Genomic DNA, 22,442 nt, shown 5'->3' on the forward strand with positions numbered 1-22,442 from the left:
CATTGTTGAAGGCCGTACGGTGACCTATAGTTGTTAATTTCTGTACCATTTTGGTTTCTTGAGGAGAGTAGTCTTATTGTCAATCATACCACATCTTCTTTTTTATAATAAATATTTAAGAAACTATATGTCATACAACTAATAGGGAAAGAAACACAAGCAAATTAAAGAAAAATGCTATTTCAACATAAGAAATTTATTAAAAAAAATCCAGAAAATTATAAAATTCAGAATTGATTCCTATCATTCACAAAATAAAACAATTCAAACAGGAAAATTAATCTTCAAAATATTACTGAACACAAAACTTTGTTTTTGATGAAGTAGAAAAGTATCAAATGAAAAATAACTTTCCAACTACTTAAAGATACTGTTTATATTGGAAGGTTAAAAATTTAGGAAGATTAACACAATCATACTATTCCGTGAAATTTAAGAGTAAGCAAGTCTTTCAGAAACTTTAAATCAAAATTTTATAAAGCATTCACTGAATCCATTGATACATGTATCTTACTAAATTAAGAAATATGGGAAGTATTAGCAAACAAGAATGTGTCAATAGTACACGGAAAGCCTATTAACACTATCATTTTCTATGTTCAGTGGACTGTGAAATTGGGGACAGAACTCTAATTTGGCATTAACATAAAAAAAGATCATATCATAGGGAACATGCTATAAGTTTCAAGTTGATTGGACTTCAACTTCATCAAAAACTACCTTGAACATAAACTTTAACCTGAAGCAGGATAGACAGACAAATAAACGACGCACAGACCTAAAAAGGTACTGCCCCTAGGTGGGGTATAAAAATTTTAAACACAACATTTTTAAATTAAAGAACCTTAGTGAGCGCGCTCACATACCCCACGTCCCCACATTGTCATTGGAGAAATAAAATAAGTATGAGAAAAAAAAATTGATTTTTAATTTTAGTCCATTTATATATTTCGGGTTTAACATCCATTATCACTGAGCTAGTACACATTTTTGTTTAGAGGCCAGCTAAAGCATGCCATGGGTGCGGGATTTTTCTCTTTGTGTTGATGACCCATTGGTGGTCTTTGGTGAATATTGCTCTCAGGTTGGGTTGTTGTCTCTTTAACACATTCCCTATATCCATTCTCAATTTTATCTAAATATATATGATGAGTTTATTTATTTGCTATGATAGTTTAGGAGACAATATCATTTTCATAAAGGTTGAATATATGACATACCCACATAATAGCTTCAAGTCTGACTTTATTCATTATAGTCCATAATGATACTGTGCTGCCATCTGTAACACCTTCCGGACAAACAATTCTAAAAATACAAGATTACTTAAATTTAATCTAGTGTATGAAATAAGGGATCTATATACATTTATTCATATATGACATTATTTGTTAACACAGTTTAAAAATTAAATCTGTTCATCAATATATTTTATAAATTACATAAAATAGGCCGTTAGTTTTCCTCGTTTGAATTGTTTTACATTGTCATTTCGGGCCTTTGCAGTATGGGCATTGCTCATTGTTGAAGGCCGTACGGTGACCTATAGTTGTTAATTTCTGTACCATTTTGGTTTCTTGAGGAGAGTAGTCTTATTGTCAATCATACCACATCTTCTTTTTTATAATAAATATTTAAGAAACTATATGTCATACAACTAATAGGGAAAGAAACACAAGCAAATAAAGAAAAATGCTATTTCAACATAAGAAATTTATTAAAAAAAATCCAGAAAATTATAAAATTCAGAATTGATTCCTATCATTCACAAAATAAAACAATTCAAACAGGAAAATTAATCTTCAAAATATTACTGAACACAAAACTTTGTTTTTGATGAAGTAGAAAAGTATCAAATGAAAAATAACTTTCCAACTACTTAAAGATACTGTTTATATTGGAAGGTTAAAAATTTAGGAAGATTAACACAATCATACTATTCCGTGAAATTTAAGAGTAAGCAAGTCTTTCAGAAACTTTAAATCAAAATTTTATAAAGCATTCACTGAATCCATTGATACATGTATCTTACTAAATTAAGAAATATGGGAAGTATTAGCAAACAAGAATGTGTCAATAGTACACGGAAAGCCTATTAACACTATCATTTTCTATGTTCAGTGGACTGTGAAATTGGGGACAGAACTCTAATTTGGCATTAACATAAAAAAAGATCATATCAGAGGGAACATGCTATAAGTTTCAAGTTGATTGGACTTCAACTTCATCAAAAACTACCTTGAACATAAACTTTAACCTGAAGCAGGATAGACAGACAAATAAACGACGCACAGACCTAAAAAGGTACTGCCCCTAGGTGGGGTATAAAAATTTTAAACACAACATTTTTAAATTAAAGAACCTTAGTGAGCGCGCTCACATACCCCACGTCCCCACATTGTCATTGGAGAAATAAAATAAGTATGAGAAAAAAAAATTGATTTTTAATTTTAGTCCATTTATATATTTCGGGTTTAACATCCATTATCACTGAGCTAGTACACATTTTTGTTTAGAGGCCAGCTAAAGCATGCCATGGGTGCGGGATTTTTCTCTTTGTGTTGATGACCCATTGGTGGTCTTTGGTGAATATTGCTCTCAGGTTGGGTTGTTGTCTCTTTAACACATTCCCTATATCCATTCTCAATTTTATCTAAATATATATGATGAGTTTATTTATTTGCTATGATAGTTTAGGAGACAATATCATTTTCATAAAGGTTGAATATATGACATACCCACATAATAGCTTCAAGTCTGACTTTATTCATTATAGTCCATAATGATACTGTGCTGCCATCTGTAACACCTTCCGGACAAACAATTCTAAAAATACAAGATTACTTAAATTTAATCTAGTGTATGAAATAAGGGATCTATATACATTTATTCATATATGACATTATTTGTTAACACAGTTTAAAAATTAAATCTGTTCATCAATATATTTTATAAATTACATAAAATAGGCCGTTAGTTTTCCTCGTTTGAATTGTTTTACATTGTCATTTCGGGCCTTTGCAGTATGGGCATTGCTCATTGTTGAAGGCCGTACGGTGACCTATAGTTGTTAATTTCTGTACCATTTTGGTTTCTTGAGGAGAGTAGTCTTATTGTCAATCATACCACATCTTCTTTTTTATAATAAATATTTAAGAAACTATATGTCATACAACTAATAGGGAAAGAAACACAAGCAAATAAAGAAAAATGCTATTTCAACATAAGAAATTTATTAAAAAAAATCCAGAAAATTATAAAATTCAGAATTGATTCCTATCATTCACAAAATAAAACAATTCAAACAGGAAAATTAATCTTCAAAATATTACTGAACACAAAACTTTGTTTTTGATGAAGTAGAAAAGTATCAAATGAAAAATAACTTTCCAACTACTTAAAGATACTGTTTATATTGGAAGGTTAAAAATTTAGGAAGATTAACACAATCATACTATTCCGTGAAATTTAAGAGTAAGCAAGTCTTTCAGAAACTTTAAATCAAAATTTTATAAAGCATTCACTGAATCCATTGATACATGTATCTTACTAAATTAAGAAATATGGGAAGTATTAGCAAACAAGAATGTGTCAATAGTACACGGAAAGCCTATTAACACTATCATTTTCTATGTTCAGTGGACTGTGAAATTGGGGACAGAACTCTAATTTGGCATTAACATAAAAAAAGATCATATCAGAGGGAACATGCTATAAGTTTCAAGTTGATTGGACTTCAACTTCATCAAAAACTACCTTGAACATAAACTTTAACCTGAAGCAGGATAGACAGACAAATAAACGACGCACAGACCTAAAAAGGTACTGCCCCTAGGTGGGGTATAAAAATTTTAAACACAACATTTTTAAATTAAAGAACCTTAGTGAGCGCGCTCACATACCCCACGTCCCCACATTGTCATTGGAGAAATAAAATAAGTATGAGAAAAAAAAATTGTATAAAAAACAAAATTGAATCATAATTTCCTGTCGATATACACATCTACATAGTATGTCCTTATTATCTGAAAAGGTTTCATGAAATTCTGTTGTGTGGTTTGAGAGGAGTTGCGATGACAAAAGGTTGCAGTAGTATATTGGGCAAATAAGTTCAAAGGGGCATAACTCCTGGGAAAAAAATTGAATCGTAATTTCCTGTTGATATGCACATCTAAGTAGTATGTCCTTATTATCTGAAAAGGTTTCATGAAATTCTGTTGTGCGGTTTCAGAGGAGTTGAGATGAAAAACTGTTGCAGTAGTACATTAAAGTAAATAAGTTCAAAGGGGCGTAACTCCTGGGAAAAAAAATGAATCGTAATTTCCTGCCGATATGCACATCTACGTAGTATGTCCTTATTATCTGAAAAGGTTTCATGAAATTCTGTTGTGTGGTTTGAGAGGAGTTGATATGACAAAAGCTTGCAGTAGTATATTGATCAAATAATTTCAAAGGGGCGTAACTCCTGGAAAAAAAATTGAATCGTAATTTCCTGTCGATATGCACATCTACGTAGTATGTCCTTATTATCTACAAAGTTTCATGAAATTTTGTTGTGTGGTTTCAGAGGAGTTGAGATGACAAACTGTTGCAGTAGTACATTAAAGTAAATAAGTTCAAAGGGGCGTAACTCCTGGAAAAAAAATGAATCGTAATTTCCTGTCGATATGCACAACTACATAGTATGTCCTTATTATCTAAAAAGGTTTCGTGAAATTCTGTTGTGTGGTTTGAGAGGAGTTGCGATGACAAACTGTTGCAGTGGTACATTAAAGTAAATAAGTTCAAAGGGGCATAACTCCTAGAAAAAAAATTGAATCGCAATTTCCCGTCGATATGCACAACTACATAGTATGTCCTTATTATCTGAAAAGGTTTCATGAAATTCTGTTGTGTGGTTTGACAGGAGTTGCGATGACAAAAGCTTGCAGTAGTATATTGATCAAATAATTTCAAAGGGGCGTAACTCCTAGAAAAAAAATTGAATCGTAATTTACTGTCGATATGCACATCTACGTAGTATGTCCTTATTATCTACAAAGTTTCATGAAATTTTGTTGTGTGGTTTCAGAGGAGTTGAGATGACAAACTGTTGCAGTAGTACATTAAAGTAAATAAGTTCAAAGGGGCGTAACTCCTGGAAAAAAATGAATCGTAATTTCCTGTCGATATGCACAACTACATAGTATGTCCTTATTATCTAAAAAGGTTTCGTGAAATTCTGTTGTGTGGTTTGAGAGGAGTTGCGATGACAAACTGTTGCAGTGGTACATTAAAGTAAATAAGTTCAAAGGGGCATAACTCCTAGAAAAAAAATTGAATCACAATTTCCCGTCGATATGCACAACTACATAGTATGTCCTTATTATCTGAAAAGGTTTCATGAAATTCTGTTGTGTGGTTTGAGAGGAGTTGCGATGACAAAAGCTTGCAGTAGTATATTGATCAAATAATTTCAAAGGGGCGTAACTCCTAGAAAAAAAATTGAATCGTAATTTACTGTCGATATGCACATCTACGTAGTATGTCCTTATTATCTACAAAGTTTCATGAAATTTTGTTGTGCGGTTTCAGAGGAGTTGCGATGACAAACTGTTGCAGTAGTACATTAAAGTAAATAAGTTCAAAGGGGCGTAACTCCTAGAATAAAAATTTAATCGCAATTTCCCGTCAATATGCACAACTGCATAGTATGTCCTTATTATCTGAAAAGGTTTCGTGAAATTCTGTTGTGTGGTTTGAGAGGAGTTGCGATGACAAACTGTTGCAGTAGTACATTAAAGTAAATAAGTTCAAAGGGGCGTAACTCCTAGAATAAAAATTGAATCGCAATTTCCCGTCAATATGCACAACTACATAGTATGTCCTTATTATCTGAAAAGGTTTCGTGAAATTCTGTTGTGTGGTTTGAGAGGAGTTGCGATGACAAGAAACAGGACTGACTGACGGACGGACGGACGGACGGGTCAAAAACATTATACCCTCCGCAACTTCGTTGCGTGGGATATAATAAACTTTATACATACTCTGTTGGATATGATGGTTCTGGAAAGTTTGTAGATTTACATTCATAAGCTGCTAACGTTACTGCTGCAATATGTGGTCCCTGAAATAATACAAATTAAAGAACCTTAGTGAGCACGCTCACATACCCCAAGTCCCCACATTGTCATTGGAGAAATTAAATAAGTACAAGAAAAAAAAAATGGTATAAGAAAAAATATTGAATAATAATTTCCTGTCAATATACACATCTACATAGTATGTCCTTATTATCTACAAAATTCCATGAAATTCTGTTGTGTGTTTTCAGAGGAGTTGATATGACAAACTGTTGCAGAAGTACATTGAAGCAAATAAGTTCAAAGGGGCGTAACTCCTAGAAATAAAATTGAATCGTAATTTCCCGTCGATATGCACAACTACATAGTATGTCCTTATTATCTGAAAAAGTTTCATGAAATTCTGTTGTGAAGTTTCAGAGGAGTTGCGATGACAAACTGTTGCAGTAGTACATTAAAGTAAATAAGTTCAAAGGGGCGTAACTCCTAGAAAAAAAATTGAATCGCAATTTCCCGTCGATATGCACAACTACATAGTATGTCCTTATTATCTGAAAAGGTTTCGTGAAATTCTGTTGTGTGGTTTGAGAGGAGTTGCGATGACAAACTGTTGTAGTAGTACATTAAAGTAAATAAGTTCAAAGGGGCGTAATTCCTAGAAAAAAAATTAAATCGCAATTTCCCGTCGATATGCACAACTACATAGTATGTCCTTATTATCTGAAAAGGTTTCGTGAAATTCTGTTGTGTGGTTTGAGAGGAGTTGCGATGACAAGAAACAGGACTGACTGACGGACTGACGGACGGACTGACGGAAGGACGGGTCAAAAACATTATACCCTCCGCAACTTCTTTGCGTGGGGTATAATAACATTTAACATGGGATATTGTGTATATGGAGTTGTAGAGGATGGCATCTAAATTCCTGTAAAAATAAACTCTGAATCTAGAATTTCTGAAAAACACAAAGTAATCTTTTTAACAGACTTAGAGATAAGACAAAATATACAAGTTTACAAAACACAACAGAACTGCATGTAATCCTGGTCAATCACAAGATACTCAAAAAATGTTTGTAATCATGTGTTTCATGACAGACTAATGTTAATACACCTAGATAAAGTGCTCACCAGATATAATAGAAATGTATGTAATCCTGTCCCCAGACCTACAGATGATAGTACACCAAGATATACTCACCAGATATAATAGAAATGTATGTAATCCTGTCCCCAGACCTACAGATGATAGTACACCAAGATATACTCACCAGATATAATAGAAATGTATGTAATCCTGTCCCCAGACCTACAGATGATAGTACACCAAGATATACTCACCAGATATAATAGAAATGTATGTAATCCTGTCCCCAGACCTACAGATGATAGTACACCAAGATATACTCACCAGATATAATAGAAATGTATGTAATCCTGTCCCCAGACCTACAGATGATAGTACACCAAGACCTAACCAATATGCACACCATAATACATATTTCTCTATTTTTGCAACATACTGAAAAATGAGGACATAATATCATGGGTTATAAATTCTTATTGATTTCTTCTTAATAAATCTAATATTTCTTTTAACCCTTTCACCGATTGCTGCCCAGACAGAAGCTACTCTGAGACGATGGCTTCCCTGGCTACTATTGCTCAAGTGGGAGATCTTCATAATTAATGTCAATAAAAACTTGTTTGTAGTTATTTGTGTATTTATTTCATTCACTAACACCATGTTCACAGTTTTATTCATGTTTTGATCATTTTTTCCTCATAAAATATTCAAATTTTCAAATTTTCGGCATTATATCTAGGTGAAATTCTCAAAATTCTGCTATTTGACCCCAAATCGTAATTTTTTAACCCAAAACGGCAAACTTTTGAAAAATTTTATGAGGCTGTACAAATTCCTCACACTGAACGATGTCCATCCCAAGTGTTTTGTACATAAAACGACATTTTATGTCAAACCAGGTGCTCCGCAGGGCGCAGCTTTATACGACCGCAGAGGTCGAACCCTGAACAGTTGGGGCAAGTATGGACAAAACATTCAAGCGTGATACAGCTCTGAATTTGGATTGTGATCAAATTTTTGACATTATATGTTTTTTTTTACACAAAACAAATGTCAAGATTTTACAAATCAATTAAATAGTTGACACAGCATAGGTTTCTGACACAGAATGAATGTGGTCTAATGAACTTAAAAGGTTTTTTTTGCCTTTGAGCAATTCACTATGCTGTTGAATATTAATCCTCTCAAAAAAATGTTTGAAGAAATTTTCTTTTTATTTATGAAATCTGAAATGAGAAAAATTTAACCCCCCCCCCCCTTTTTTTCACATCCCCGTTTCCCTTTTTCCAAAACTGATATCAATTCAAATTTCTAATGGAGTTTGCAACAATAACTACTCTTTTAAATACATCATAAGATATTAAAATGTAAAATAAAGTGCTTGTTATCACTGAATGGTAAAGATTGGTTGGTAGTAAAAGTGAATATACATTGTTTATTGTATAAAACAATAAAAAAAACTTCATCAGCAACATTTTATATTGGCAAATTTCCAATGAAGTTATTTACATAAAGTTATTGGCAAATAAAAATAGAAAATGACATCATAGTCATGTCTGGCAAATGTCCAACATACATTATCTAAAAACATTTTAGATAAGATAAGGAAAAAAAGCTTCATCAACAACATTTTATATTGGCAAATTTCCAATGAAGTTATTTACATAAAGTTATTGGCAAATAAAAATAGAAAATGACATCATAGTCAAGTCTGGTAAATTTCCAACATATATTATCAACTACTATTCTATACAAAGAAAGATAACTCCAATTGAAAATTAATTGCTATTGCACAATATTGTGCAATTAGATATTTCTTGCTATTGTGCAATACTGTGCAATTGAAAAGGAGAAGGGGCTATAAGGGGCAAAATTGGCCTCAATTTCGAGAATTTTTCAAATTCTACTTATTCGTATGTGTATGGCTTTCTTTTTCCGTTACACATATTCATTTTATGAAAAAAATGTTTTTTTGTAGTTATGACGTCATAATGCCGTGTTTTGACAACACTTCACGTGCATATTTGTTGGCTTTTCACAATTTTTTACTCATTTTCACTAACTTTTTTTACGAAAAAAGTACCAGCGCATTCTTGCCCCAACGAAATATTTAATCAGAGCAATAATATCAACATAAAGCATCTTATGTTGAAATATTTCAGTGGGGCAAAGCTGCGCTCATACTGAATTTTAATTAAAAACTTGCTCAAAACCGGCATCAAAGTTCCAAAATTTTTCGTCCGTTTTTCATACATACCGTTATCGGAATAAGGTTGACCAGGAACAGTTGTATTTGTTTAACATATTATTAGTCAATGGTTGATAATAAAACAGTTTCATTATAGAAAGTAAATTATAAAGTGTTTTTCTTCATATTAAAGTACATAACATAGCCTTTCAAGTACAGCCTAGCCCTTGTCGTCTTATATTTATTGTAAGTGATTATGGAACTGACACACAGAATTTTACTTGTTTCTGTTATTAAGAAGCTTTTTATAGCGGAATAGAAATCAGTGTATCATTCGTTAAATACTTGATATAAACAGACAGAACAAGTGAAACTGTGAGCTACTGCTCACTGATGATACCCCCGCCGCAAGTGGATAATATTAATAGTGTAAAAAAATGCAAGTGTTCGGTAAACAGGAAGTTGTCGAGTGATGAATCTGAAAATGCATCACACGGTATAGCTGACTTATATAAATCCTGAAACCAAATTTCAGAAATCCTTGTATTGTAGTTCCTGAGAAAAATGTGACGAAAATTTTTAACTTGGTTATCATGTGTAAAATCATACAAGTGTTCGGTAAACAGGAAGTTGTTAGTGATGAATCTGAAAACGCATCACACGGTAAAGCTGACTTATATAAATCCTGAAACCAAATTTCAGAAATCCTTGTATTGTAGTTCCTGAGAAAAATGTGACGAAAATTTTTAACTTGGTTATCATGTGTAAAATCATACAAGTGTTCGGTAAACAGGAAGTTGTCGAGTGATGAATCTGAAAACGCATCACACTGTATAGCTGACTTATATAAATCCTGAAACCAAATTTTAGAAATCCTTGTATTGTAGTTCCTGAGAAAAATGTGACGAAAATTTTTAACTTGGTTATCATGTGTAAAATCATACAAGTGTTCGGTAAACAGGAAGTTGTCGAGTGATGAATCTGAAAACGCATCACACGGTATAGCTGACTTATATAAATCCTGAAACCAAATTTCAGAAATCCTTGTATTGTAGTTCCTGAGAAAAATGTAACGAAAATTTTCAACTTGGCTATCATGTGTAAATTCATACAAGTGTTCGGTAAACAGGAAGTTGTCGAGTGATGAATCTGAAAACGCATCACACGGTATAGCTGACTTATATAAATCCTGAAACCAAATTTCAGAAATCCTTGTATTGTAGTTCCTGAGAAAAATGTGACGAAAATTTTCAACTTGGCTATCATGTGTAAAATCAGACAAGTGTTCGGAAAACAGGAAGTTGTCAAGTGATGAATCTGAAAACGCATCACACGGTATGGCTGACATATATAAATGTTGATACCAAATTACAGAAAGGGTGGATGTGTAGTTCCTGAGAAAAATGTGACGAAAGTTTCATGGGACGGACTGACTGACGGACGGACTGATGGACGGACTGACGGACTGACGGACGGACTGACGGACTGACGGACTGATGGACGGACGGACAGACAGACAGAGGTAAAACAGTATACCCCCCCTTTTTTAAAGCGGGGGTATAATTAAAAAAACTTTCAATATTTAAACTTAACACGTAAAAAATTCCACAGCACAGCAGGGGAGTGTTTTTTTTTTGTTCTTTGGTTGTGAGCCAGAAAAGGTCCATTTCTGTTGTTTTTTTTTTTGTTTTTTTTTTTTTTTTGCATTGGGAAGATCTTCTGGCTCTCTTCTACCTCTTCCCTTGAAATAGGTGGTTTAGACAGCAGAGGCACAAAACAAAAATGGCGTTGTTTTGTCGAAATGACAATAATAAATAGAGAGCCTCCCCGTGCTTAAGGTTTATGCTCTTATATTATACTAGATTATGAGCCTTCGGCTGTTGTCTGCTCTATGGTCGGGTTGTTATCGCTTTGACACATTCCCCATTTCCTTTCTCAATGTTATTATGAATGTAGATATATTAGAATGTGAGCTGTGTTATACATGTTTTTATGGTACGACAGCCTTAGTAGGACATCTCTGTAGGATGATAAGCTAGATGAATATAAGAACTACACGGACAATAACAGTTAAGGGCCAACTATTTAATATTCTAGGGAAGGAATTTTAAATTTATTGTTGTTAAACTCTACTTTCATCACTCATGATTTGGCTAGTGGTTAGTTGAAATCATTAGATGAGGAATGAAGAAGGAAAGAGGGTATTATTGATCATTTTAATATGTCGCTAAACATGCCTTTTTTTCAACTCTTAGCAGGCAACCATATTTATATACGAAATACTCCTGTCCCCACCCCAACCGAAGTTATTAAATATCAGATGGTTTTCTCTTATTTAACACAACTTTAAATTGATGCTAATTTTTAACGCACAGTGACACATATTTCATGCAATTGCATATTCAGGAAAAACGAGATTAAACATCAGATATATATAATATAAAAACTAAGAGATGTGTTATTATTGATAATATGGCAACTATCCACCGGAGTTCAAGTAAGCAATTACAGGCAACCGTAAGGCCTTCAATAATGACAAAATCCGATACTGTTAAGCCGTGAAGTCCATGAAAAGTGTGAAACAATTTAAACGAATAAACTAACGGTTTAATTATACATAACAAATCAATTTAAAAAATATCTAAAATGAGTTGAGACATGAACCAACGACAACCACTAAACTGCAGGCTGCTGACTTGGGACAGGTTCATAAAGAATATGGCAGGGGTTGATATTAAAATGAAGATGTGGTATGATTGCCAATGAGACAATTTCTCACAAGAGACTAAATGACGCAGAAATTAACAGCAATATATCACCATACGCTCTTCAACATAAGCATAATAAAATTGAGAAAGGACATGGGGAATGTGTCAAAGAGACAACATTTCACATATTCAGCTATAAAAGGCCCCGAAATCACTAGAAGAAAACGAACAGCCTAATTAATGTACAAAATAATGAACGAAAAACAAGTAAGTAACACAGCAACAAACAATAACCACTGACTTACAAGCTCCTGACTTGGGACAAGCATATAGTTTTTTACATACATAATTTGGCGGGGATAAACATGTAAGCCGCGGATCCCAACCATCCCCTAACCTAGTACAGTGGTTTAACAGCACCACAGCATGTTTGTGAGCGCTCAACCCTCCCCGAAGCTGAAACAGTAGCGTAGCAGTACAATATAAAAACAACCGGCACAAATCAGTTGCAATTAGATTAACTCAAAATATCGGTACAGACAAACACAAAATAAAACCAGCAAACTAGAATTAAGACAATAGAGTATTGAACTAAGAGTATTTGCAATTACTGGTAATGTGTTCAAAACTAATTGCAACAAGTACTGAGATAAATCTTGTTCTCCCAGAATGAAGTATCAATCAGTACACAACCAACTGGTCCTTTTTCGTTGTCTATAGTCCCTAGTGTAAACAGTGTATAACTTACATGTTTTATTTGATACACTTTCCCAATTTATTTCTTGATATCAAATGCATGAAATATTAAGAAGGGGGGGGGGGGGTGTATTTACATGTTAAAAAAAATTGGGTGCTGAATCTTTATGTTATTAGTAGTGATTTGGTCCAGTTCAAAAAGGTCAAATTTTATCACGCCTGAAGCTGTCAAACTGAATTTTACACCTCCTTAACACAGAATTGTCAATATTTTGAGTTAGAGCTGGTAGAAGTTTCTATAATTTTGATATTATTTGTCCCACTGGTAGAACACTACACTGTAAAAATCTTTTTGAGAAAGAGCAGCTGCGATTTTTTAAATTTGAATTTATTGTCTAAAAGAAATGCACTACGAAATAACTGTGTTCTCGGGCCAACTGATTTATTTATTAAGAAACGTCTGGTATACCTTATATACTTACATATAGATCCATATACAATGAAGGTTGTAGAAAAATGGTAGATCCGAAGGTTTTGACCATCAAAATTGTGCATTAGAAATAATATTTAGGACCAGAAGATGTTCTTCATGGAGCACCATAGAAAAACGATATTTAGAACTTCCAGATATCTTAGCTTTATACAAAAAAAATCCAGTTCGGTTTCTTTTTAAAAAAATGTATAGACTGAGATGTACTTTTTGATCAGTCATATTGACAAACATTGACGATTTTTCGTGCACTTTAAGATAAATCGTAAAAATCAAATAGTGGGAGATTAAGCCTGGTTTGTTTAGAAAAATTGAGACATAGGAAAGCACTTTAAAGAAAATTGTAACGAACAGAGCACACTTTTACAGTCATGCATGTCTACGGGACGTATCTTAATATTCTAAAAAAAAAAAGGTCATCGAAAACTTGATTTATGTCATCCAACATAACAAAAATCTGCTAAATTCGACGTCAAAATTAATTTTTATTTTACTCTTCACCAGAAGACATTCTGGAGATGTGCAGAAGAGACCAATAAAACACGCCCCAGACGAAAAAACTCAGTTTCCATTTTGCACTATTAACGTCTGTTTGGTAAAACAAAAATAATTTACACCACGACATAATCAACAAAGATGAAATGGCCATATCATTGATATAAACAATTTAGTTGAATAAGAAGTAAAGAAATGAAAAAAAAAATTTGTTCCTACGGTAACCGTTTATGAATCAAAATGATCAATATGAGTTATTAACTTCAAATAGTTGTGTCAATGTGGTTCAAATCGCCTACACGCTGCGCATTGGGCATGATGGTGTACGTTCGAGTCACATCAAATCCAATTGTTTTTTCATCGTTTCGTAATTTTTTACATTTGTCGTTTTAAATCACATTATCATGATATTGTAAAGACACCTTTTAAAACAACAAAAAATAAAAAATGTGCTAACAATATTTCAGTTTTATTAAGGTTGAGCCGGTAATTGTGTCTTTGATTATATATGTATACTAGTGCGTAATATGTCCCACCTTAATGTGTTTTTATCAGCCGAGTACATTAAAGTACACACAAACTCATTTTTGGTTATTCAAGTTAAAAGAAAAATAAATAAGGCTGTTAGTTTTCTCGTTGGAATTGTTTTACATTGGCATATCGGGGCCTTTTACAGCTGACTATGCAGTATGGGCTTTGCTCATTGTTGAAGGCTGTTTGGTGACCTATAGTTGTTAATGTCTGTGTTATTTTGGTCCCTTGTGGACAGTTATCTAAATGTCAATCATACCACATCTTCTTTTTTATACAAACAATAACTGTAGATTTTCTCTGGTGAAAAATTTCTATAATTTGGTCATACATGTACATAGAACGAATGTTAACTTGTTGTTACCATAGCAACTATTTTACTGATATTAAATAGCTAAACTTTATATCAATTTTGTTCTTCATTGTATTAATACAATGGTTCACTAGTAATTATGTATGCACGTTGACTATTTAAGGTGTAATCTATTGTAAAATGTACACAATACATAAAAAAGGATAAAATACGTAAAAATCTGATATTTAAGCTTAGTCGGCCTACTATTTTTACGACGTCCTAACAAGAAAACCGCAAGAGATAACTATATACTTTTTGGTGTTTTATAAGCTCCATATCATAGAGATCAATTGAAAGAAATACCAATAGATTTTGAAGTGGGGCCAATTTTCATTGATTTTGCCCCTTATAGCCCCTTCTCCTTTCTTGCTATTGCACAATACTTGATATGGAATCCTGATTTAGACCAACTTGAAAACTGGGCCCATAATCAAAAATCAAAGTACATATTTAGATAAAGCATATCAAATAAGCCCAAGAATTTAATTTATGTTAAAATCAAACTTAGTTTAATTTTGGACCCTTTGGACGTTAATGTAAACCAATTTGAAAACGGACCAAAAATTAAGAATCTACATACACAGTTAGATTTGGCATATCAAAGAACCCCAATTATTCAATTTTTGATGAAATCAAACAAAGTTTAATTTTGGACCCCGATTAGGACCAACTTGAAAACTGGGCCAATAATAAAAAATCTAAGTACATTTTTAGATTCAGCATATCAAAGAACCCCAAGGATTCAATTTTTGTTAAAATCAAACTAAGTTTAATTTTGGACCCTTTGGACCTTAATGTAGACCAATTTGAAAACGGGACCAAAAATTAAGAATCTACATACACAGTTAGATTCGGCATATCAAAGAACCCCAATTATTAAATTTTTGATAAAATCAAACAAAGTTTAAATCTGGACCCTTTGGGCCCTTTATTCCTAAACTGAGTGTTGGGACCAAAACTCCCAAAATCAATACCAACCTTCCTTTTACGGTCATAAACCTTGTGTTTAAATTTCATAGATTTCTATTTACTTATACTAAAGTTATGGTGCGAAAACCAAAAAAAATGCTTATTTGGGTCCCTTTTTGGACCCTAATTCCTAAACTGTTGGGACCTAAACTCCCAAAATCAATACCAACCTTCCTTTTGTGGTCATAAACATTGTGTTTAAATTTCATTGATTTCTATTTACTTAAACTAAAGTTATAGTGCGAAAACCAAGAAAATGCTTATTTGGGCCCTTTTTGGCCCCTAATTCCTAAAATGTTGGGACTAAAACTCCCAAAATCAATCCCAACCTTCCTTTTGTGGTCATAAACCTTGTGTTAAAATTTCATAGATTTCTATTCACTTTTACTAAAGTTAGAGTGCGAAAACTAAAAGTATTCGGACGACGACGACGACGACGACGCCAACGTGATAGCAATATACAACGAAAAATTTGAAAAATTTTGCGGTCGTATAAAAATGTAATATTTAAAAACTAAATAAAAAAATTGTATAAATTAAAAACAAAGAAAAATTGTAAAAATTGAAAATATGAAAATATATGACCAAAAACAACTTTGAATAAGAAATATTTTGTTAATTTATATTTTGACAAAAATTATCAACATAAATTTATTAAAAAACATTTACCAGGCATGCGCCGGAAAGTAAACATCTGTAGTCTGTACGTTGATGGTTTTCTGTAACAAAAGAAGAGAAGAAGAAATCCAACCCCCATAATAGATCATGAATTTATACATTTTTAGAATTATTTATATTTATTTTATCAAATATTATAGGATGCCGAATTGACTTTAAATAGGTGCTGATTTGACTAGTTCCGATTTAACAAGGTGCCGATTTGAACAGGTGCCGATTTGACTTGAAGTTGTACCCATTATAAATTGCCTTCCGACAGAATTTCGGCTGTAAAATCTCGTCTCTGTCCACATTTCAGTCCTAACCTTTTGAAATGTGATGTAACATCCCCCTGGCAATCAAACAACTCTACTAAATGTGTGCCATGAAGATGTAAACATAAAACATAAATTGATAATGTTACAGACAGCATCCATGTTGTATACAGCGCCATCTATAAATAGTTCTAAAGGGAGATAAGGTAAACTTCTTCTTCTTCTTCTTCCAAATTTTCACATCCTTTGTAGGACAACCACACCGTTACGGCGTGTAGAACAAAACCCACCACCATGAATGTAGGAATATGATATGTACACTATATATTGAATAATGATATCCTCCACTAATATATACAGGATCACTTTCTAGTTGCACAGAACGGGCAGATTTAATACTGCTGTTCCTCAATCCCAATCTTAACCAGCGCATACCAAATTTAAAGCACAGAGAACTTGAGAAAATACGTCGAGGAAAACGCACCAGAGAGGAAAACTGCACATTGGGACAATTCGTGCCAACAGGCCATAAGATTGAGGATTGAGGACGTATAGAAGAGGGACGAAAGATACCCGCAAAGGGACAGTCTAACTCATAAATCTAAAACAAACTGACAACGCCATGGCTAAAAATGAAAAATACTAACAGACAAACAAAAGTATACATGACACAACATAGAAAACTAAAGAAAAAACAACACGAACCCCACCAAAAACTAGGGGTGATCTCAGGTGCTCCGGAAGGGTAAGCAGATTCTGCTCCACATTTGGCACCCGTCGTGTTGCGTATGAGATAACAAATCCAGTAAATAGTCTAATTCGGTAGGTCACATAGCTTGTAGTATGCCGTGATTCTTAGTTGCGTTAAAAATTGTTAGGCTAGTTACCGGACATATATACAGGGGGGATTACAGTGGCGGATCCAGAACTTTTCATAAGGGGGCCCGTTGACTGACCTAAGGGGGGCTCCAGTCATGCGTCAGTGATTCCTTATATAAGCAACCAATTTTTCCCACACAAAAGGCGGGCGGGCCCCCAGGCCCCCCTGGATCCGCCTATTGGTTATATATGTTTACGTAGTAAAATAGTAAAAGATAAATGTTGTAAAATAAATTACTTCACTCACATTCACACGGGTAAAAAGAATAACAAGCTTGCAGCATTTAAATCTAAAAATAGTTCGCTTTTCACAATATAGACTAAGGATCTAAAAGCTAAAACACTTTGTCTTCTTTTCATCAGAGACTCTGTTTTCATTAACTAAAATCGAATAAAACGTTCATAGTGTCTACATACTTAATCCACGCATAGAATTTGTCGTTTTACATCATAACATCTAATAAAAAGGTTTTTAAGATTTCATCGTATCTATATATTAGCACTTTGTGTGACGTTTACGATCTAGGCACGCACTGTATATGTAAAGCCAATTGTCATGTTTTTATTTACTTAGATCTAAAACTTAAAAACTTGTCTTCGTCTCAACTCGGCCGATTCCGTACCCTCATCTAGGAAGGAGCTAGAGTATCGGATTCTACCGAGGATTGTCGAATGCAAACCACCCTTCAGCTAATCAGAAAATGTTTCACGACTATTTTTCTGACTTACAGTGTTTTGTTTTTTTTTTTGGGGTTTTTTTTATAACCTTCTTCAGTTCAAATAATGATAACCTAGAATTTATTGTCGTTCTTTGCAAATCAAAGAATTGTGTTTTGTTTTTTTACAATTTTGGTATGGATACATACAGGATCATAAAGGAGGGGGAATAGGACCTTTATCGGGACTCCGGGATCGGGTGTTTTTAAACTCGGGATTTCGGGATTGACCCTTTCGGGATCCGGGAATCCTTTTTTTCGGATTTCGGGATGTCGGGATTTGCTTTATTTAAATTCGGGACCTCGGGATTTTTTTCAAGTCCGGGATTTCGGGATCAAGACCCCTCCTATCCCCCCTCATAAAGGGAAACTGATAATTTTTTGTATGATATGTGCTCATGTTTTTCAGCGATGATCCTTTTGTGCTGGGTTTTATACTGAATAAAATTAGTTAGTTTGTTTCTATACTTTTTTTTATTAAATGGCTATCCGCAATATGTTTAATAAGATCATTTAGTCTGAGTTGTTTGATTGAGTATCGAGAAAGAAAAAAAAATCTGATGTATGCAGCATAAGCACGAAAATTTTGATAACTACATGGCAGAGGGAGGGGCAGGACTTTTTCGGGACGTCGGGATCGGGTGTTTTTAAGCTCGGGCCTGATTGCGGGATTGACCCTTTCGGGATCCAAGATTTATTTTTTCTAATTTCGGGATGTCGGGAATTAAATTTCTTTAAATTCGGGACCTCGATTATTTAAATATAGAGGTTGTTTTTTTTTTTTTTTTTTTGTTTTTTTTTTTTATTATTATTAAAGACAGTTTTTGTACTAGTGTAAATTGATATCATTTACCTGAATGGTCTCAAATATTAGATAGTATCAGATAGTAGAGAAACAACAGTCATATCACATCCCATATATATGATAATAAGAGATGTTTCTGGAATTACGTATATCAAAATATTTAAGTTTAGTGCTTTTCGGTAAAATCCTATTTATTACAGAAATGCAATCTAAAACAAAAACCAAAGGCATCTTTTTAAATAACAAGATACCCAAGTCGGAAGAATTAATATTTTAATTAATGATTAAAAAAAGGAAGCTGAAAGTATCTATTTAAGGTCTTTCATAACAGCGGTATTTGTTAAAGGGACTGAAACGATTAGACGCGTGCTCAAAATCAGCATGCATGATGAGTTGGTTACCGTTATGTGGTTAAAAGCTTGATAAGTGAAATGACAACTTTATTGCACCTACGCCTACGCAGGTCAATTCAGTTCAATGATGCACCGTCTAATAGTTCTCGCACTTATATCATTAGCAACGCCAAAGTAAATACATCAATTGAGTGAAACATTTATATGCAACAGTTTTATCAAACGGTGCGAAAAGATGCAATTTAGTATTATGATTTGTATTTTTATATGTTGAATTTATATGTAGTAGTTTTAGACAAAACCGATTAATAATCTGATTGAAAAAAATACCATTTACCTGAATGGTCTCAAATATTAGATAGTATCAGATAGTAGAGAAACAACAGTCATATCACATCCCATATATATGATAATAAGAGATGTTTCTGGAATTACGTATATCAAAATATTTAAGTTTAGTGCTTTTCGGTAAAATCCTATTTATTACAGAAATGCAATCTAAAACAAAGACCAAAGGCATCTTTTTAAATAACAAGATACCCAAGTCGGAAGAATTAATATTTTAATTAATGATTAAAAAAAGGAAGCTGAAAGTATCTATTAAAGGTCTTTCATAACAGCGGTATTTGTTAAAGGGACTGAAACGATTAGACGCGTGCTCAAAATCAGCATGCATGATGAGTTGGTTACCGTTATGTGGTTAAAAGCTTGATAAGTGAAATGACAACTTTATTGCACCTACGCCTACGCAGGTCAATTCAGTTCAATGATGCACCGTCTAATAGTTCTCGCACTTATATCATTAGCAACGCCAAAGTAAATACATCAATTGAGTTAAACATTTATATGCAACAGTTTTATCAAAAGGCGCGAAAAGATGTAATTTAGTATTATGATTTGTATTTTTTTTAAACTTTACATCAGTAGGATACAGTCCTGCATGATCTAAGCCGTGGAGATTTTTTTCTCAGTTATAAAAAGGCAAAATAAAGCTATTAATCTGTTATGGCATGCAGATAATAACATGCTAAAACAACAAGTTCTAAGGTTTTGGGATTTTCTAATAACCACTCAAAGATAGAAAAATATAGTACATGTTCTAAAAATGGGACAACTTTGACAGATTATCTATACACATACATTTAATGCATTAAAAAGAATGAAGGAAATTGAAAAGAAACTTCAGTTTTACATATAATATTAGGTTTACATGCATTTAATAATCTAGCCATACTCATTTTTTTCTAATAACCTATAATGAGACTTAATTAATTAATTAACTTAATTAATTTTTGTTGTTTTGTTTTTTTCAATGTAATAATGTCAAACTGTAACCAACACAAGAATGACGTTAAGATTTATACCGAAAACATGAATTTGGATGGTTTCGTTTTCCTGCGTTATGATATAATAGACCAAACATCAAAAACAATGTATGGATATAAGTTGTTTGCTTCACGTCCAATGGACAATATTTCATGATATTCAGGACGATACTAATTAACAAAAACACTCAGTTGTATTAGCATTAGCAAAACTCATATCCGTGATTCAAGATTCAAGATTCAAAGTTTTATTTAGAGTCGATATTCAATAAACTACATAACACAAGCTCTAGACTTAATAACAAAATACAATACACACATACACACTACAATACACACATACAAAAGTCATGAAAAACAACACAATTTTAAACATATAATGCATAGTAAGATACCATAAATGACATATATAAGTTAAAAGCATATAGTACACTTAAAACATAGCACAAGTTAATAATAAGATTGCACAAATCATATAGTTACACAAAAAATAAAAGCAAAATAAAACAGGCATAAACACTATATGCATGCACTCCACTGGCATGAGCTATATTATGAATATTATATGAATGCATGGTCGACTTTGAAACTTTTGCTTATATATTATATATACTTTCTATGTTGAAGTTTGTGATGGAATGTCTGTCAATCAAAGATGGACCCATATAAAGCTGCTCAGTCTTAATATTTGGTATGCAGGTGTAATAATATTAGAACATCTCATTTCTTTGCCGCATAGTACATGGCCCAGCAGGGGCGGATCCAACCATTTTAAAAAGGGGGGGTTCCTAACCCAGGACAAAAGGGGGGGTTCCAATTACATGTCCCCATTCAAATGCATTGATCGTCCAAAAAAAGGGGGGTTCCAACCCCCGGAACCCCCCTCTGGATCCGCGCCTGCCCAGTCGCCACAGTCCGCATAATGGACTGTTCACCGACTGGAACTTTTCTTCTATGGTACTGGCACGATTTAATTTATGATTATCATGATTATAGGTCCCTTATATTAATGATATATGGTACGCAATTGGATTAACATCGACATATCTCAATTCACTGAGATAATTTTACTCTACAATCAATGAAGTTTTTCACCAGTTATTTAATCTTGTAATCTTTCGGGGTTTCCCTTACAAAAAATGCTTAACTAGTATATTTATATATATAAATATAGGAAGATTTGGTATGATTGCCAATGAGACAAATCTCCACATGGTCAGAGAACAAATGCACAAGAATTATACAACTATTAGTTAACGTACGGTCTTCAAAAATGAGCAAAACCCAAACCACATATAGCAAGCTATGAAAGGCCTCAAATGACAAATATAAAACAACTAACGGCCTGACTTATGTACAACAACAGCGGAAAAATATTATGATATATAGCAATAAATGCAAGCATACAGATTTATACAGGCTACTAACTTGCTACATGCACATTTAGAATGACGCGGATTTAAACTAGTTTGCTGCCTCAAGAACTCCCTGATAACCTGGGACAGTGCATGGTGAACTAGTACATAGAACATAAGAACAAACTATAAAAAAAATCATTGAAAAGGGCTTAACTCATCAGATTGATCGAAAGCACAAAACAACTAACAGAACACATCCTGGACGTGCCAGGGATTTATTCAACCCCACAACAACAACAGACACATAACGTTACTCGCAGTTACTAACAGTTAGTTCAAAGTCAATAACAAATAATTAAAAAAATATCTAATACAGATCTTATCAAAACGGGAAGCTCCCTTTCTGAATTGTATTGAAAATAGGTTAAAGGTTCCCCATATTAAGTTTTTTCTGGTGCAATTGAATACCTATAAACTGGTATCAATATAAAAAT

At 33.2% G+C, this 22,442-nt stretch overlaps 1 long non-coding RNA gene across 1 annotated transcript; it reads right to left on the minus strand.

The window, feature by feature from the left end:
• Nucleotides 1-2,475: 2,475 nt before the first annotated feature.
• Nucleotides 2,476-16,673, minus strand: LOC143058362 (uncharacterized). Its single transcript, XR_012973024.1, has 4 exons — nt 16,564-16,673; nt 7,473-7,583; nt 6,027-6,106; nt 2,476-2,826 (listed from the first exon to the last, which is right to left on the minus strand). It is a non-coding gene; the product is annotated as an uncharacterized LOC143058362 (long non-coding RNA).
• Nucleotides 16,674-22,442: the final 5,769 nt, after the last annotated feature.

The sequence above is a fragment of the Mytilus galloprovincialis genome, chromosome 14, assembly GCF_965363235.1.
Source record: "Mytilus galloprovincialis chromosome 14, xbMytGall1.hap1.1, whole genome shotgun sequence".
NCBI classification, from domain to species: Eukaryota; Metazoa; Mollusca; class Bivalvia; order Mytilida; family Mytilidae; genus Mytilus; species Mytilus galloprovincialis.